General features: G+C 39.8%; 1 long non-coding RNA gene across 2 annotated transcripts in view; it reads left to right on the top strand.

Annotated features, from left to right (window-relative positions):
* Positions 1 to 17,677, top strand: part of LOC144312692 (uncharacterized) — an 85,848-nt gene that overhangs the window by 17,915 nt on the left and 50,256 nt on the right. Inside the window, exons 1-2 of one of the 2 annotated variants that reach the window (XR_013378240.1) lie at positions 3,159 to 3,256; positions 15,464 to 15,579. This is a non-coding gene — a long non-coding RNA (uncharacterized LOC144312692). Of the gene's footprint in view, positions 1 to 3,158; positions 3,257 to 15,463; positions 15,580 to 17,677 lie in introns of those variants that run through there. The other variant, XR_013378239.1, reaches the window with a different exon arrangement.

Below are 17,677 nucleotides of genomic sequence, written 5' to 3'. Positions count from 1 at the left end.
CATGTGATCTGCAAAGAGGGAGAGTTTGACTTCTGCAAAAATGAACTATTGGGACTTAATCAAGTTAAAAAGCTTCTGCACAGCAAAAGAAACAGTCAACAAAAGTAAAGACAACCTACAGAATGGGAGAAGATATTTGCAAATGACCTATCAGATAAAGGGCTAGTATCCAAGATCTATAAAGAACTTATTAAACTCAACAACAAGGAAACAAACAACCCAATCATGAAATGGGCAAAAGACATGAACAGAAATTTCACAGAGGAAGACATAGACATGGCCAACAAGCACATGAGAAAATGCTCCGCATCCCTTGCCATCAGGGAAATACAAATCAAAACCACAATGAGATCCCACCTCACACCAGTGAGAATAGGGAAAATTAACAAGGCAGGGAACAACAAATGTTGGAGAGGATGTGGAGAAAGGGGAACCCTCTTGCCCTGTTGGTGGGAATGTGAACAGGTGCAGCCACTCTGGAAAACTGTGGAGGTTCCTCAAAGAGTGAAAAATAGATCTGCCCTACAAGCCAGCAATTGCACTGCTGGCGATTTACCCCAGAGAAACAGATGCAGTGAAACACTGGGACACCTGCACCCCAATGTTTATAGCAGCAATGTCCACAATAGCCCAACTGTGGGAGGAGCCTCGTTGTCCATCGAAAGATGAATGGATAAAGAAGATGTGGTCTATGTATACAATGGAATATTACTCATCCATCAGAAACGACGAATACCCACCATTTGCCTTGACATGGCTGGAACTGGAAGGTATTATGCTGAGTGAAGGAAGTCAATCGGAGAAGGACAAACATATGGTCTCACTCATACAGAGAATATAAAAAATAATGAAAGGAATAAAGGGGAAAGAAGAGAAAGTGAGTGGGAAATATCAGAGAGGGTGACAGAACATGAGAGACACCTAACTCTGGGAAACAAACAAGAGTAGTGGAAGGGGAGGTGAGTGGGGGGATGGGGTGACTGGGTGATGGACACTGAGGGGGGCACATGACGGGATGAGCACTGGGTGTAATACTATATGTTGGCAAATCGAACTCCAATAAAAAAACAATAAAAAAACAAAGACCTAGCAGAAATACAGACTCCCAAGGACTTCAGACATTGGATATAAGATACAGAATGTAAGTATCTAAAATGTTTGAAAAGTACAGATTCCTGGATCCCATTGAATCAATAGCTGGGGTGGGCCCAAGAATCTGCACTTTAAGAAAGCATCCTAAAAGTGTAGGATGTAAGATACTCGCTGGGAAATGTAGCTATGCCAGTTTCCCAAGATTTATTCCACTGACCACTTTACTAAAGGTATTCACACTTGGCTCCACCTCCACGTTAGTGGTTTAAAAGAATAAGATTTTTTTTTAAAAAAAGATTTTATTTATTTATATGACAGAGAGAAAAAGAGCTCAAGCAGGGGGAGTGGCAGGCAGAGGGAGAGGGAGAAGCAGGTTCCTCATCAAGTAGGTAGCCTGATGCAGGGTTCTATCCCAGGGTCCCTGGGATCATGAGCGGAGCCCAAGGCAGATGCTTAACTGACTGAGTCACCCAGGTGCCCCAAAGGAATACTTTTTGATGACAAATTTATTTCCTTTTCTCCTCTGTGGCTAATTAGGCTTTATCAGCTTTTGGACTAAAATGGATAATTAGGTAGCTGGAATATTTCTCCTCTGGCCTGAGAGACAAGCAAACAACATCAAATAATGATACTGAACTGACATGGAGAGTAAATGGAAGTGACATTCTTTTCCCCTTTTTTGCCATCTGCTTCCCTAAGTGGCCTTCCCTAAGTGCACTACTTAGTAGTAGTGCATTGCTGCTGAGTCTGCCCAGGCTGGAAATGCCCCTCATATTGTTATAATTTACAGAGGTTAAAATGGTGCATCATGGACCACTGAGGCAGATGGTGATTTTCTTTACTGTTTGTGTTCCTCCCATACTAAAAAGTTGTAGCTGCTCCAGATGCTTTTTGCCCCTCAGTGAAGGGTTGAAGTAGGAATTGAGGAAGGGTTTTGGGGAAGGTCTCAAGAGAATAGCCACCCGAAAAATTTTAGTCCTGGCCTTCTATCTTCTTATTCTCCATCACCTTTTTTATCTATTGAACTCAACATGAGAGGGGTTTGCTTTTGAAAGCCCTATTCAGGGATGAGTTGTTTTTCCTATCTTTGAGCTGTTCAGCCATCTGTCCCAATTTCTTCCTGGTTTCCTGTTATTTTCATTCTGCCTTTATAAAGATTAACATGCGGCGCAACCACATATTCTATTAAGCTTGTCTCCTCACTACTTTATCTCATTAACTGCTTGATCACTATGAATAAAAATAATCTTCCATTAAGTCACAACTTCAAACGTCTCTGAGACTTTAGATCAAGCAAACCTTCAACAGCTTAAAAAAATCTCTTTAAATCCAAGAGGTTCACTTCAAAGGAAAACCTATGGGTGTTCTCAACCCAACTGACAGGTAAATAGTCATTTGTAACTAAAGATATGCAAGTGAGAAAACGCGACTTACTCTGGAGTTTATAGCTTCTCTTAACTTTTACTCTGGTTAAAAGGGTGACTTAGAGCTGGCAGTGAGATGGGATTGGCTTGGATAACACAACATTGTACACATGGAAAGGAAGTAGGATCAGTAAGCAACCATATAGCTAGCTCTCTGTCCTGTCTCATGCTTTATATTTCTATTTGCAAAATTAACACAAAAAGAAATAAAAAACAGGAAAACAAGGAGTTGGGGTTAGTAGAGACAAATATCACCCAACCAGAGATAACCACTATTAATAATTTGATAGTTCTTATAGTTTGTGTATGTGTGTGTGTGTGTGTGTGTGTACAGAGAAGTACATAATGCATATGCTTTTGTAGACATTTTTTTTTTCCATGTCCATATACTTTTCTCCTGTGAAGGAGAACTTTGTGTGTGCTGTTTCCTTTGCCTGGCCTGGCCTTCTTTTATCCAAAGAACTCTTCCTCTTCCTTCAGACCTCCACCTTGAATCACCTTGCCCCTGGGAACCAGTTCTGATCTCCCTGACCTGTCTATTCCCCAGTGGATGTTCTCTTTGCTTAGTGGTCTTCCTGTGGGTACTGAATACAGTTATAATTGTTTATTTCTGGTGATTTTTGATTGTTTCTCTCTTCCACTAGACTTTAAGCCTCATGAGGCTGAAAGGGTTATGTATTCTCAAGGCCCAGCACAGTGCCTGACACACAGCAGGTGCTTCAAAAACTTTGGTTTGGATGGTAAGTTTTCAGATACTCCATGCTTCTCCAGCTATCACTTAACTTTGAGGTTGTTTCTCAGCTATTATAAATGGGAAAATGGGCATCACTGTATGAAAAAGCCTTGCCCATATTCTTAGTTACTTCTTTTTTTGAAAAAAAAAAATTTATTTATTTGAGAGTTAGAGTGTGTGCAAGTGGTGGAGGGGCAGAAGGAGAGGGAGAGGAAGAAGGAGGGAGAATCTCAAGTGGACTCTGTGCTGAGCACAGAGCCTGACAAGAGACTCTATCCCACAACCCTGGGCCGAAACCAAGACTTGGGTGCTTAACCAACTGAGCCACCCAGGAGCCCCTATCCTTATTTATTTCTTTAGAAAGATTCCTAGGAGTAGAATTATGAAACTAGAGAATATGGGACACTTAAGTGCCTTAGATACATCCTTTCAGAAACATGTCAATTATTATCTAGTCTCTAGTAGCAGAAAAGAATGCCTATTTCCCCAAATTATCACACTTTAGTTTTTTCTTTTAAAAATTTTTTGTTTATTTATTTGAGAGAGAACATGTGAGAGAGAGCACAAGCAGTGGGTAGGGGGGTGAGGGGAGGTCAGAGGGAGAAGGAGAAGCAGACTCCCCACTAAGCAGGGAGCCTGATGTGGGGTTGGATCCCAGGACCCTGAGATCGTGACCTGAGCTGAAGGCAGACACTTGACTGAGCCACCCAGGCACCTCTTTATTATTTTTTTTCTAATTTGTAATTTTTTTCTTGAAAATTGACCATTCCTAATCTGTTTTTCTACCTGGATATCTATCTTTCTGTATTTATAACAATCCTGTGAGTTAAGTAAGATTCTTGGCCATGCATCACATAGTCTGTCTGTTGACTTAAATCTTTTTTTTTAATCTATCAATTGATGTTTATTTGCACAGATGCAAAACTCTCCATCTTTTTCCTTTGTTGTTTTTGTTTTTATCCTTATAAAGCTTTCCCACACTAAGATTATAGAAATAATAGCTGTGAAAAAACAAGCTAAGGGTGTATATATGAGTATATAGAGGGAGAGGACTGAATTAATCTATAAGTGAAGCTGGTGAATTGATCAATTACATGGAAGGGAAAAAATTAGTCTCATCTAACATCTTACATGAAAGTATTCTCCAGATGGATTCAAATCAAAATTTTTAAAAGTAGAAAAGAATTGGAAGAGTATATCAGTGAGTACCACTTATCTGTCTTATTTGAGTACTCAAATTTGTCAGAGTGTAAGAATTACTTTGGATGAAAAAAAATTTCTCGTTAAAAGTTTTGGTTAGAGGGATCCCTGGGTGGCGCAGCGGTTTGGCGCCTGCCTTTGGCCCAGGGCGCGATCCTGGAGACCCAGGATCGAATCCCACATCGGGCTCCCGGTGCATGGAGCCTGCTTCTCCCTCTCCCTGTGTCTCTGCCCCCCTCTCTCTCTGTGTGTGTGACTATCATGAATAAATAAATTTAAAAAGAAAAAAAAAAGTTTTGGTTAGAAATTTTGATCAGAGATCTCCCAAGTAGTTAAGTGTTGAGAGAGAGATTCTAACCTTGGTCTCTAAATACCAAGTATTTTTTGAGCTCCACAACAACATTCTGGTTAAGTGAAGCCAGAGCAAGTAAATAGTGTGGTGGAGTTAGAAGGCAGAGTATCTAGTCCTGGCTATATCTCATTACTCATCACAGAGTTAGGTCATCTGGGGAGAACATTTTCTTAGACATTCTCTTTATCTGTAAAAAGAGTAACAAAAATCTCTGTTCTGTCCACTTCACAGAGTTGTTGGGAGGTTCAGATCAGGTACTGTAGATGGGCAGTGTTATTATCGAAGAGTGCTGTATATAGTAAGAGCACAGGTGTTTTATATTGTGTTCTTTATGCTCCCATCTATCTCTCCTGCAAAACTATTTCTTTAAGAGCAAGTTTCCTCCTCCTCATACTCTGAAAATGCCTGGCACAATGGCTCTCCTAAAAGATCATACTCTGCAATGATGAAGAGCTCTGACTAGAGTCCTACTGAGCTTGGTTTGAATCCAGGTCCTGTGATTTGTATAGGTGTGACCTTGGACAAGTTATGCAATCTCTTTATGTTTCAGTTTACCCATCTTTGAAAAGAGGATAAAAATAGCACCTGTCCTGATAAATCAAGGCTCTGGTAATGTCACTAATTCAAACTATGGTGGTTGAAGCAATAAAGGGAATGTAGTAGCTAATTTATATCTGTATGTGTATGTGTGTCTGTGTCTCTGTATTTATCTAGCCATACTCTCCAAGAGTGGTTAGTTAAGGTATGATCTTGTCACCTTCTTTTGCTTTGCTTTTTCTTTTAGCCTCAACTTTTTTTTTTTTTTCCAAATAGGATTTGTCTACACAGCAAAGAAGGTGTTATAGCCCCTAGTTAACATCAGGTAAATGTATCAAGTTCTCCAACTTGAAATTTAAACAATTCACAGATTTTAAAAAATTGTAATCAAATAGTCTTTTTTTTTTTTTAAGAGAGAGAGAGAGAGAGAAAAAGCATGCATGCAAGCAGTGGGGGGGGGGGGAGGGGGAAGAGATGGGGAGAGAGAGAGAGAGAATCTTAAGCAGGCTCCTTACCCAGCACAGAGCCCAACATAAGCCTCAATCTCATGACCTTAAGATCATGACCTAAGCTGAAATCAAGAGTTGAACACTGACTGAGCCACCCAGGTGCCCCATAAGATAGTCTTAATTAATTCTACTTTGGTCACGTTTTCATCCTGAACTAACCATGTGATCAGGTGAAGGGTTGTTTTGATTGTTCAGACTTGTTTTCCTCGCCCTATTATGGCTGTGGTCATGTAGGGTCTAGGACTATCAGCCTCGTCACCACATATGATTGGAGAATGGGAGAAGCAATCCACAGAGGAAAGTGTATAAGGTGTGGTAAAACATGAAAATGACTAATGTCTACTAGTTTTCTTGTAGGATAGTTGTAAGAATTCAATGATAGAAATTTTTGTACATTGGTGTATACCAAGTGCTCAAAAAAAAAAAAAAAGAAAATGAAAAGTTAGCTTTTACTAGTATTATTATTTACTGGAAGGATATTTGCTTCTAGATATTTTGCAGATATCAGCCACCTTCTGAACTGTTGCAGTTAAACTGCCTTTGACTGGGTTTAGTGCGAACATTTGGGCAAGAGTTATAGGAGGTCATGTGATAAGAGGGAAAAGAAAGGCAGCCATCATATGACTCTTCACAGAAACGAGCCCAGGGCAGGACACTAGGGCTTCGTACAGGGGAGAAGAAGCCTGTCTCTTCTGGAGGGCGGTTCCTCATAATAAATGCTCATTTTCAGTGGCACCTATAGGCAGATACTAACTAGCCTTGAGTCTCTACTGCCATTCCCAACCTCTCTTCTGAGTCAATCAGGCTTAAATATGATGAAAGTGGCCTAAGACACTGGCTCCTCTGGTTTGTTTGTTTGTTTTTTCCTTTTTATGATTAGACTGTTACCCCTACACTTTTGCCCTTTTGTTTCCTCAGACTTTTGATTTATCTTAGTTCGGACTTTTTCCTTTAGTCTAATTCTAGGTGTGTACCAATCAAGCTCAATATTAATACATAATGAGAAAAATGGAATTTAGTTTAGCTTCCTTGTATGTGTTGCATTGTTGAGACTTAAAAAAAAAAAAAAGGTTGAACTTCTTGACTTAGAGCCATGGAAACACTCTTATTTAAGCACCATCAACTTAGAGTTGAGGCTTCCAACTGGCATAGATCATCACAGCAAGCAGGCAAATCTTTTGAAATAAACCCAATTTTTTCTTAAAGACAGACATCAGGAGCATATAAAAAAATCATGCACACCACGATGTATTTCGGGGGTAATTTTCCTTGATTATAAACAACAATTTTGATGTACTTGTCTCTATAACATCGATGAGAAAGAGTTCAAGTGAATAAATAGTTCCTGCATTTCATGATGTGATTTTAATTCCTCCACCCTGGCTGCTTAGGGATAACAGCTTAATCTGATATCACTGAAAATAAGAAATATCTATATTTTCATGATCACTGGAAGTTCAAATTGGATTGTAAACTCAGATAGAACTGACCTGAGGCTTATCAGAGCTGAAGCAATGGAACTGCATGAGAACAGAGCAGATTTAATCAGAAAGGAAATTCTGCTTCAGAAACAGTCTTTGCTCAACCAAAAGACACTTGAGTTTAGGAGGAAGGAGGACAGGAGATGAGAAACAGAAAAGGGAACATTTTAAAAAACTTTAAAAACATAGCACTTTTTCCCCCCACTGGTAAATTCTCCACTCAGCTAGGTTTAATATAAAGTTTTCCTGCATGTTCCTCAGGAAATCTGGTTATTCTTGAAGCCAGTGAATAATGGTGATACCTGCCACACTGGAAAATAGTGCTGATCAATAATATTGTATGGTTTTTGTTTTTGTTTTTGCAACTGATTTGCCTTCCCTTCTCTCTGGAGCTTGGCTGCTTTATTTGTAGATGTGATTTTTGTCTTCTCTTTTTCTAATGGTGATATTTGGAGGACCAAGGGAACAGTTATGAAAGCAACTCTAGGGAAAGTAAACAAGCTGGTAGTACTGCAGTGTGATTTCCTGAACTCACAACCCATTGGGGGGCTCACTGTTACTGAGGCTGATGTACATGTACTTCATCCCGTTCTGATATTATTCGGGGCCAACAGATGTGGGCATCAAAGCTATTTTTATTGGAAGATGTTTCTGCTCCTGCGGAATGATGTACTGTAGCCAAAACTTTAATTTTAACAAATAGGATAATTGTTACCTCCCTAATGCCTATGATTAAGGTCAGCAGCAGACATTCCTTGGGAACTAAGATTGCTTTTGTGGGCAAACGACACTACACAGGGAAAGACATAAAAAAAGTTGTTTCTGAGGATCCCTAGGTGGCACAGCGGTTTGGCGCCTGCCTTTGGCCCAGGGCGTGATCCTGGAGACCCGGGATCGAGTCCCACATCTGGCTCCTTATGCATGGAGCCTGCTTCTCCCTCTGCCTAGGTCTCTGCCTCTCTCTCTCTCTCTGTGACTATCATAAAATTAAAAAAAAAAAGTTGTTTCTGTTTTGGAAATGGAGAGTACCAGAAGGAAATATGTTCCAACAACACAGGTTGAATCAGCTATCTGATACTATGTAACATAATGGTTTCCACAAGACCCATTTATCTACTACTACTTTTGCCATTTGGGAGGGCTCAGCGAGGCTGGCTCATTTTTGCCTCATGTGGTGTTGACTGGACTCACTTTGTGTTTGTGGTCATCTGGATGATTCCCACCACCTCCTTGACATGCCTAGCAATTGGCTGGGGGCTTGGTTCTTTTTTGTGTGGCTCCTTAGCAAGATAGCCTGGACTTCTTCATTGCAGTAACATCTTCCCAACTAGATAGCATAAAACTCAACCCTTTTGTGTAATACTTTACCCCCATCCCTGGACCATTTCCTGTATCTCCTGGGGATGTGTCACAAATACTCTCAGAAAAGACCCTTCTACCAAAACTGTCCTGCTCTGCCAGCTGCTTCAGTTTTTGCCTGTCCCTCCTTGGGTGTATTCTAGCATGGCACAGTTGCCATGGCAGGCATCTCTTCATCCATGTGCCCTGGTGTCTCCAAAACAGTGTGGCTCTCTGGGGCAAGATGGGAAATGCTCCTTTCCCCTTTGGGTTACTGTCTTAGAGGAACCCCAAGCAAGACTGTTGTGGCCACCATTCTCAATCTTCGGTTGTCCTTCCTCTATTTCGGACATGAATCTAGCGTGGGCTTGGCTGGGAATGAATGGATTTGACAGGGGCACAATACTGAATTAATCTAAGGGCATTTTACTTGATTAAGCCTATCGTGCCACATTCCTCCTTTTTTTAGAGTGAATCCTCCCAAAGTCCTGATTTTCTAGCTAGCCATCTTACTGGCCAGCTAGGGAATACCCCCCGTCCCACCACCACCTCGTTTCATTCGTCATCCCTCTCTTGAACTCGCACCATTATCAAATGAAGTTTGTCCCATTTTAGAGGTGAAGAAACTAAGTAAAGGAAGTGGGAGATTCAGCTCCCTTGACTTAGGCAGCCACTGTAGGTTAGGGAAAAAAAAAAAAAAAAAAGCGAGATTCCAAGGCTCTATTTAGTCCATTCCTCAGTTGGCAAATTCTCCTTCTCCTAAGAAATCAAAGATATCCTGTGGGGGTAGCAACGAGATACTCCATATGGTGTTCTGCTCTTTCTCACCCTTTTAATTTGGCTCATTGTTCAATCTTAATTTGCAATTGTCACAGCTGCGATTGCATTCCCGATGTTCCACCAACTCCAAAAACTCTTGAATTTGAACCCTCGGTGGTTTTAATTTTATTTTTGTTGAGAAAGGTTATGTTGTCACAATGGGTAAAGCTAGCTCTTCAGTGAGGGAAAACATTTTTTTTTTTTGGGAAAAAGATACTTCTAATTTTGTATTAAGCCTCAGAATGGGCTGCAACCACGGAACCTCAAGTGCAGGGGAGTTGACAACTCAGCCATAATCAAGCTAACTGAATTGGACAGAGCAATGTGAGACATAATTAGCAATTCCGTTCAGCGAGCTGTCTCCTGAAAAACTTAAAATACCTTCCCTGCCTCATGCATATTCAGTGCCTCATTTGCTATTGTTTTTATCCAACAGGTTGAAATTCAAAAGGAAAAAATTCTGAGTTGTCTGTCTCATTTTCATCCGCCACATTCTCCTCTCTTTTCAGCAGCTCCCCGCACCCCCCAGCCAGTTCCATTTCAATATAGCAGGTCACCCCGGTGCCAACTGCACAGTGACAAATACAAAGTACTCTGAGCACATTTTTTTCCCTCTTGCTAGTACCTTTGTCAACCTTTCCTCTCAATTAGATAAACGGAGGAGGTACGTTTGCCCTGGGGAATTATGACCATTTGGCTGTTGTAGTCAGGCTTCTGTTGGGAATTCTGACTGTCACATGGTTACCGGGTCATGATAGGTTTGTGCTGAATCAGAGATTGATTGATGATCCCATGCTTTTCCTCTTGATCTCTATCCACCTTGATGGGTTAGGCTTTCACTTTCCTTGATGTTCCAGGTGGTTAGGCTTTTGCCTGTGGAGGTGCAGCGAGACCTCAGCAGTGATGAGAAGGGAGGGGGAAAAAGTCAAATACATTTCCCTCTGTTCATTGCATCCCTGGTTAGCTGAGCCTACAAGTTCCCCCTTCGAAGACTGTCTATAAAATGTGCTGGGTGAGACTACTCTGGAAAGACCCTCTAAAGGATGACTGGTTGTCTGCAGACTTAGTACCGTGTAGGGCAAGCAAGAGTCTGCGTTAGATCTAGAGTGACATCCTTGCTCTGTGCTGTTAGCTGTGTCGTCTTGACCGAGTTACTTAACCTCCCTAATCCCCAAGTGCTTCGTCTGTACGACAAAGATCATAACAACCCTGGGTGTGAGTATTGTTATGAGGATTACAGAAGATCCGGTATAGGGAAGACCTCAACGTGTCTGGCACGTTGTTGGTGCTCAGTAATCCTTCCTGTCCTTAAAGTTGCACCTCCTCCTCATCTTAGTCTTCCTTTTCCTTTTCTTTCTGTTTTATTGTATTTTGCAGTTGAATGCCAGGAAATGTGAAATATTTTAAAATTTCAGGGAAATTATTCAGTACTTTCAATCTCTTTCCCCCCCAAATTTCTTTTTAAAGAGACACATTCTAGCAATTAGTAAATGCCAATTTAAGTTTCATCTTATTTTCCCTACCCTATTATCATCTGGTAAAGGTGACTGGCCAAAGGCATAAATTGAGTTAAATGAGGAGTTAAGTATTGTTCTAATCCTAAATTCCTGGAAGCATCACTGTATTTCATTGCTTCAGAAATATCTTCTTGCAGGTTTAGCTTTTCCATTTGGGGAGCATTAAAATAAGAAAAGTATATCGATAAAATTTCATGTTAAATCTTTTAATTTGCCGACCTAACTTGGAAGGTTTAATTTTTCACATCTTTTTTTTTTTTTTTCTAAGTGAAAAGTAGGAAGTTAAGGCATATTTGGGCTTATAAATATTTTAGGGGAAGCTGAGATATACTTTAAATGTATTCTGTATGAAATACAACAGTAATACTCAAAAGAGAGTTTTAAGGGGAAATAAAAGGAAAAAGGTCGCCAGTGTTGTAAATCAGAGAAGGAGAGTTGGGAAGTTACTCCTTTTCAAAGTTAAATTTGTCATAGCAGGTTGACGTCTGAATAAGTTCATAGGGATGAGAAATGAATGCAAGGACTAGATCAAGTAGAGACACTTCTTTCCCTCCTCTCCTTCCTGAAAGCCTGTAGGTCTTACTCTATGTATCATATGTCTGGCAGGTGATTTAGCCTCCATTGATTACCATCACAAACTATCCTCTAAATGTTTTCCAAGTAAAAGTTTTGTTCTTTTTTTTTTTTTTCCAAAATATTGCAGAAAGCTTCAGGGGATGGATCACCTTACATACTTGATGTGGCTTCCCACAGCTTCTAGCCCCATCCTGTGTGTGTCTGTGTGTGTGTGTGTGTGTGTGTGTGTGTGTTAAGCCAGAAAGGAATCCTTCCAAACTGGAGGCAGAACGAAAGAAAACCAAGCTAAGAACCTATCTTCCATCTGTACTACTCTTCACTTTATGAATGTGTGAAGGCCACAGCCATGAGCCACCATGCTCACCAATAAAAATCATTGTACAGGAGAGATGAAGAGATGAAGTCCAGAAAAGAAGACTTTGAAAGGAATATATTGAACTTCAACAATGGAAAGAGATGAAGAATGAACTGAAGATGGAAGGAATGTAAAAGATGGGAGAAAATTGCTGATTGCTCAGCTTCCATGAGCAGAATTTGGTTTCCATGTCATAAAGGTGGAGAAGAGGGTAGAGGATATACTAGAAATCATGACCCCCTTTGGCTGAATAGCTTTGGTTAGGTCTTCAACATAACCTCTGTGTCTCTCAAGCAGGAATTTGATAAGCAATACTTAATGGAGAATTGAGGGAGCCCATATCCCGAAGAAAGGGGACATAATAGGAGAGGACATTTGAAGCCTACGGAGAGATTTGCACACCATTAGCAGTGGAAAATACTATCCATTGCCTCCTTGAGCAAACGTTCCCAGAGTTTTGAAAGCAATTAATCTGATGTTTCCACTTTAACCCCAATAGAAGCCTAAATCCTGAAAAGTCTCTGCAATAAGTATATTTTGTTGACAGGTTATTGTATAGGGTATAACCTCCCACAAAAATCTTGTCTAAATCCACCAAAATGGTGAAAATGAATGATACTGCATCAAAGTCATGGCTGTATTTGTTATATAGCCTTCGATTTTTTGCTTCTTTCTCCCTTATACTTTTTTTTTTGAAAAGCAGGGAGTCTATTGAGAAATCTTATTAAAAATCACAAACTGAACAGCAGACTCCTTTTTTTGAGAACGAGAAACAAATTTTAAATGACAAAAAAACCCTCCTTTAATCTTTTTGTAACATCTTGACAGTTGTGCCAGAAGATGTCTGCTTCTGCCTTCAAAATATAATTGCTTTTGGTCTGAAATAATTCATTTCCCACTCCTTTTCCTTTACTAGAAATCTTTGCCCTTTAAGCTGGATATTTTCCCTTAATTTTGTGGCTACTTTTTTGGAAGGTTATAGGAAGAGGTAGGGAGTCAGGAGACAAAGGAGACCAAAGTGAATGTTATAACCCAATACGTTGTGTGGGATAAAGAGAACATCTGTGAACCATGGGGAAAAAAGACCAACAAATTTTGTCATAAGAATGAGGTGAACTGTCACACTGTTGAATATATCTAGTGTCATCAAAGGCATTTGACCTTTTTAAATCAATCAGAGCATGTTTCTATTTGTTTTGTTTTCAGTAACTCAAGTGAAGTCATACCATAGTTGAATACCTTTTTAGCAGTTTAGTGTCTTAAAGATCCCAGATCTGTTTTCTCCAAAGAATCGCTTATAAACATTGGAGTAAGAGTGTCTTCAGATTTTTGTAAAATCTGCATCTATGGAACTCTTTATCAAGGAACATTTCTAATTTATGAAATAAGTCTAACAGGAAGTAGAAATGGGTGATTTCAGCAAGAGATCTTCAATGGTGGGATAGGGAATGTAGGCATCAGTGAGAATCCATAACTTCAAAGTGGCAGGGTATGTCCTTCTAAAACCTAAATTTAAGTCCTGAATCACAAACTACAGAAAAGGGAGGATAATAAAGGGAAAAAGAGGATGTGAAAGAGAATCAGAGGTGCTGGCCATTACAGTAAACCTAGTAGTTTTGGGCTCCTTCCATTATATAGTGTGTGCTTTTTCACAGATATACCTGTCATTTCCCCCCTGACCAGTTCTATGAAGGTTAAGTATAGTCCATCAGCTCTTTTATGACTCAGTTGCACAGATGTTTTTGGCTTCTTTGCACCCATTTTCTCCATATTCACAAAAGCCCAGAAGAGGACTATGCCAGACACTTTGTGGAGTTTATGGGCTTGAGCGACTCTGAGCTGCCATTTTCTTCTGTCCAGGTTTGATCTGCTGGATGAATGACGATTTGCCCAATAGAGCATCTTCTCTGCTTTTCTAATTGCTTGAGAAAATAAGAAATACATGAGTGAAGGGGGATGGGTTGCAGAGGGAACACCCAGCCTCTGCTGCAGTACTAGGTGCTCCTTGGAAACTATTGGGGGCACTGTTGCTTCCACCGGCCTTGAGGCTACTTGGCCATTGAGGGCCAGAGTGGAAGCAGTGCATTTCTATGTAGGCAGGAACCTAAAGTACATTTGGAGAAGCAAATCTAAGCCCAAGTTTTCTTCTTTCTCAGTGAAAATAAGGATGAGATTTAATATGCGTTGAGCACTTACTATGAGTCAAGTGTTGTGCTTGATGCTCCTTATACTATGTGGTTGGGCCTGTATCCCATCTCCCAGTAAGACACAGTCACGAATATTCTGAGGAGGATCAGTTATCATTAAGCCACAGTTTATACTATATTCATTATTATTTATGTTATATATTATTACGGTTCCTTAGGAGTTTCCCAATGGATGAGAACAGAGATTCAGTTTTGCTAGCTGAGCCCAAGACATAGAAGTAAGAAACCGATTATTTTCCTTAGGTTTTCTTCCCTTGGGTCACTTGACCTGTTAAAATGTAGGTATTCCAGTCCATCACCCATTCCCCAGGGGTGGTCTTTTTGCTTCTCTATATCAATTCAGGACCTCATGTGTCTTTTTTACTTCTCTTAATTTGTTACTTAATGTTATCTGTCCTTCCTGGGATATAGGGTGTGTTTTATCCAGAGTCCCATTTGCTGATTCCCACTATACTCTGTTACTTGTAATTTCACTTTTCCTTCCTTATTTTACTATGAGGAAGGTAAGATTGCTTAAATCTCTTATATCATGTAATTAGTAAATGGTGAAGTTGCTTAAATCATGTAATTAGTAAATGGCGAAGCCCGAAGTTAAATACTGGTCTGTTTAGGGCTAAAGGAAGTGTCTATGTTCCTTTCACGCAATGATTTCTTAAAGTCTAACATTTATTGAATGCCTACCAATGGTTCAAGCACTGTGCCAAGGCTGCTATGCTGAGGAATTCTGAAACCGAGTTGGCATCAAACTGAAGTGGCTTTCTGAAATACTGTGATGAGAGAGATTCTGTGGTCTTGTCTACACTCAGTGGGAAAGGATATTGGGATTCATTGTTAATGTCTATCTTGGGAGCATAATAGGGGCTTTGCCAATTATTTACCTTCTCTCCCAGAGTCACCCAATATCAGGTGAGGATGATAGGATATTTCAAAGCTAGGTTTGAAGTGCTATAGACCAGATTCAAGTCCTGAATCCACATTGTGCTTAATTAGGATGTCTTGAGGAAATTACTCAAACGGAGTCTCCATTGTCTAATTCTTTAAGTGAGGTTGATCGTAGGATTCATCTTGGGTTGCTACGAGGCTTAAATGTGACAATGCACTTACAGTGCATGATACAATACTTGGCACATTAGGTTTTTGGTGAATGTCACCTGTTAGAAATAAATGTAATGAGACTGGAAGGTTAACTTGATAGACCACTTACTATCTTTTTATTTTTCTTCCTCTAATCTTACAGAGGTTACTTCTCTAAGGATACCCAGTTGATGTATTTTTCACAGTGAAATAAAAGAGTAATTATTTTCCCATTTATTTCCCTGACAGGTTCCTCTTCACTTCTTGAAGATGGGAAGTCCTAATCTGGCTAACTGATCTAGTCGATAATGAGCACCCAATGCTGAATAGGGGACTCAGGTGGGAAGTCATCTACAAAACCACAGGTGAAGGCATGATACATTTTGAAAAATCAGGATGAGTATAATAAATTTAAGAAGTTTCTAGGGGATGCAGGGCCGAGAAAACCCTGATGTCTGTGTTTTGGGTATAGATGATATTACTTTTAGAGACCACAGTTTCTCCATCTCTGCTGCCGTGTTGTGAGACAAGAGATGTATGAAAGGGTTTGGCACAGGGCTGAAGCTGAGAAATGTGGCCACAAACCACTGTTTCTTGTCCCAGTTCCATTAGCACGGTACAGTCAAGTGCTCCAGTATTGTGAGTGTACTTTGGTAGCTTGTAATTGCCCTGTGCTTCAGTCAAGAGATGGGTAATTGCTCCTATGGGCCATGGATTTCCTGCTAGCAGCAGCTGATTGAAACCAGCCATTTATTGTGGTTAAAAACCCCAGACTCACTGCAGTGTTTACAGATAAACCTTCTGTGCGACAGTCATTTACTCTACCCAGCCATCCATATATTAAAGATATTACACGCTACCCCCTCCTTTTCTCTTGAAGACAGATCAACTGTTCTTTTCAGTTTGATTAAATTTCAGTATGTAGTGTTGACATGCCAACTCTTTTTTTTGTGGCTTATGCTTTAAATAAATTTGCATTTCTTTGGACCTACGTTCTATTTTGGGGGCGTTTGTTAATAGCCATGCTACTGTAGTTTTAGATACTTTTGCAAAGTTGCTTTTCCTCTTTTTTGTTCTTCCCATGAGACAAAACACAGATCTTAGCCTGTGTGTCTCTTGGTTTTCTCAGGAGTTGGAATGTAGTAAAGGTCAGCCATTCACTCAGGAATCATGAATTTTTAAGTTTGGGGAAAGCTGACAGAGGAGTGTGTGTTTTCTAATTTTAATGACACCTGCATCTGTGATGGACACAATGGATGCTGCTACGTGATATCACAAGGTAGAGGGCACTCTGTGTCCATTCTCAACTTACCTGTTTCCCAGTCCGCTACCCCCACAGTTCTATTCAAATTTGGTTTTAGGGGTTAAAAGAGCAGATTGATATCTACATGTAATTCAAGTCTGTCTAGTAGATCTCAAGATTTGGGGTGGTTTTAATTCAATTCCTCTGTTTATGAATAGTTACATTGATATCATCTTCTACTTGCTTCCTTTGTTCTTGAGTCAAGAATGAAAGGTAAGAATACTTAGGGGTCAACCAGGAATGCTGCTCTGGACTTGTGAAATCAGAAACTGTTATTCTGTACTCCTCCTCCTACTTCTCCTCCTTCTTTTTCTTTAAACTTTCTCACCAAACCCGTGTACTTGGTTGGAATTCATGAGTAATTTATGCTCTTTCTATAGGAACAAATAGGACTATCTGGTAATCTTGACATTTATATGTAAATTCTCTAGGTTGATTGGTAGGAAAAATAGTCAATCTATTTTTTCTTTTTAACTGAGTGACTGTGAAAGGTTTATATCATCAAGGTTAGACCTAGTCAAATTAGCGAAAGAGTCAAGATTTGTCTTGTGCATCCTTTAGCTCTGTCTTCTCTTTTTGCAGTTCTATCTCTCCTAGAATGTATGAGCTGATGAATTTATTTGTAATGTATTATTAAATAATATATTGTGATTCCCAGGTCTGTGTCTAACTAAGCCTCTGTTTCTGGAACCTCAGATAATGACTACTAATTTACCTCCTGAATTTTGAGGTTCAAATTAATGGTTTGAGCAGAAGCCAAAAACAGCAATTAACATAAAGCAAAAAACGCTTGCCCATAGTACACAAATACATACATTTGGTCCCCTGGTAGACAGCAGATGAGGTATGTATGTCCAGATGTTTAAGAATGTGATACAGGACAAGGAAACAAAGATTTGACTCTTATGATGGTATAGATGTGTGATGCTTTTTAGCAGATTCACACTTTACACAAAGATTAATGGGGTAACAATTATATTTACAAAAACAGTTCTTCATAAAAGACCAAGGGAAATAATAAGTTAATGAATGCTTGCTGATAGGCCCTCCTACTTTGCTTAATTTCTTCTTCTTTTTGTTTACCTAATGAGGTAGATGTTATTTTCTTTTTCTTAAGTTTATTTATTTATTCTAGCAATTGCTTCACCCAACATAGGGCT

Source organism: Canis aureus, chromosome 4, assembly GCF_053574225.1.
Source record: "Canis aureus isolate CA01 chromosome 4, VMU_Caureus_v.1.0, whole genome shotgun sequence".
Classification (NCBI taxonomy): Eukaryota; Metazoa; Chordata; class Mammalia; order Carnivora; family Canidae; genus Canis; species Canis aureus.
This window is presented reverse-complemented; position numbering and strand designations above follow the sequence as displayed.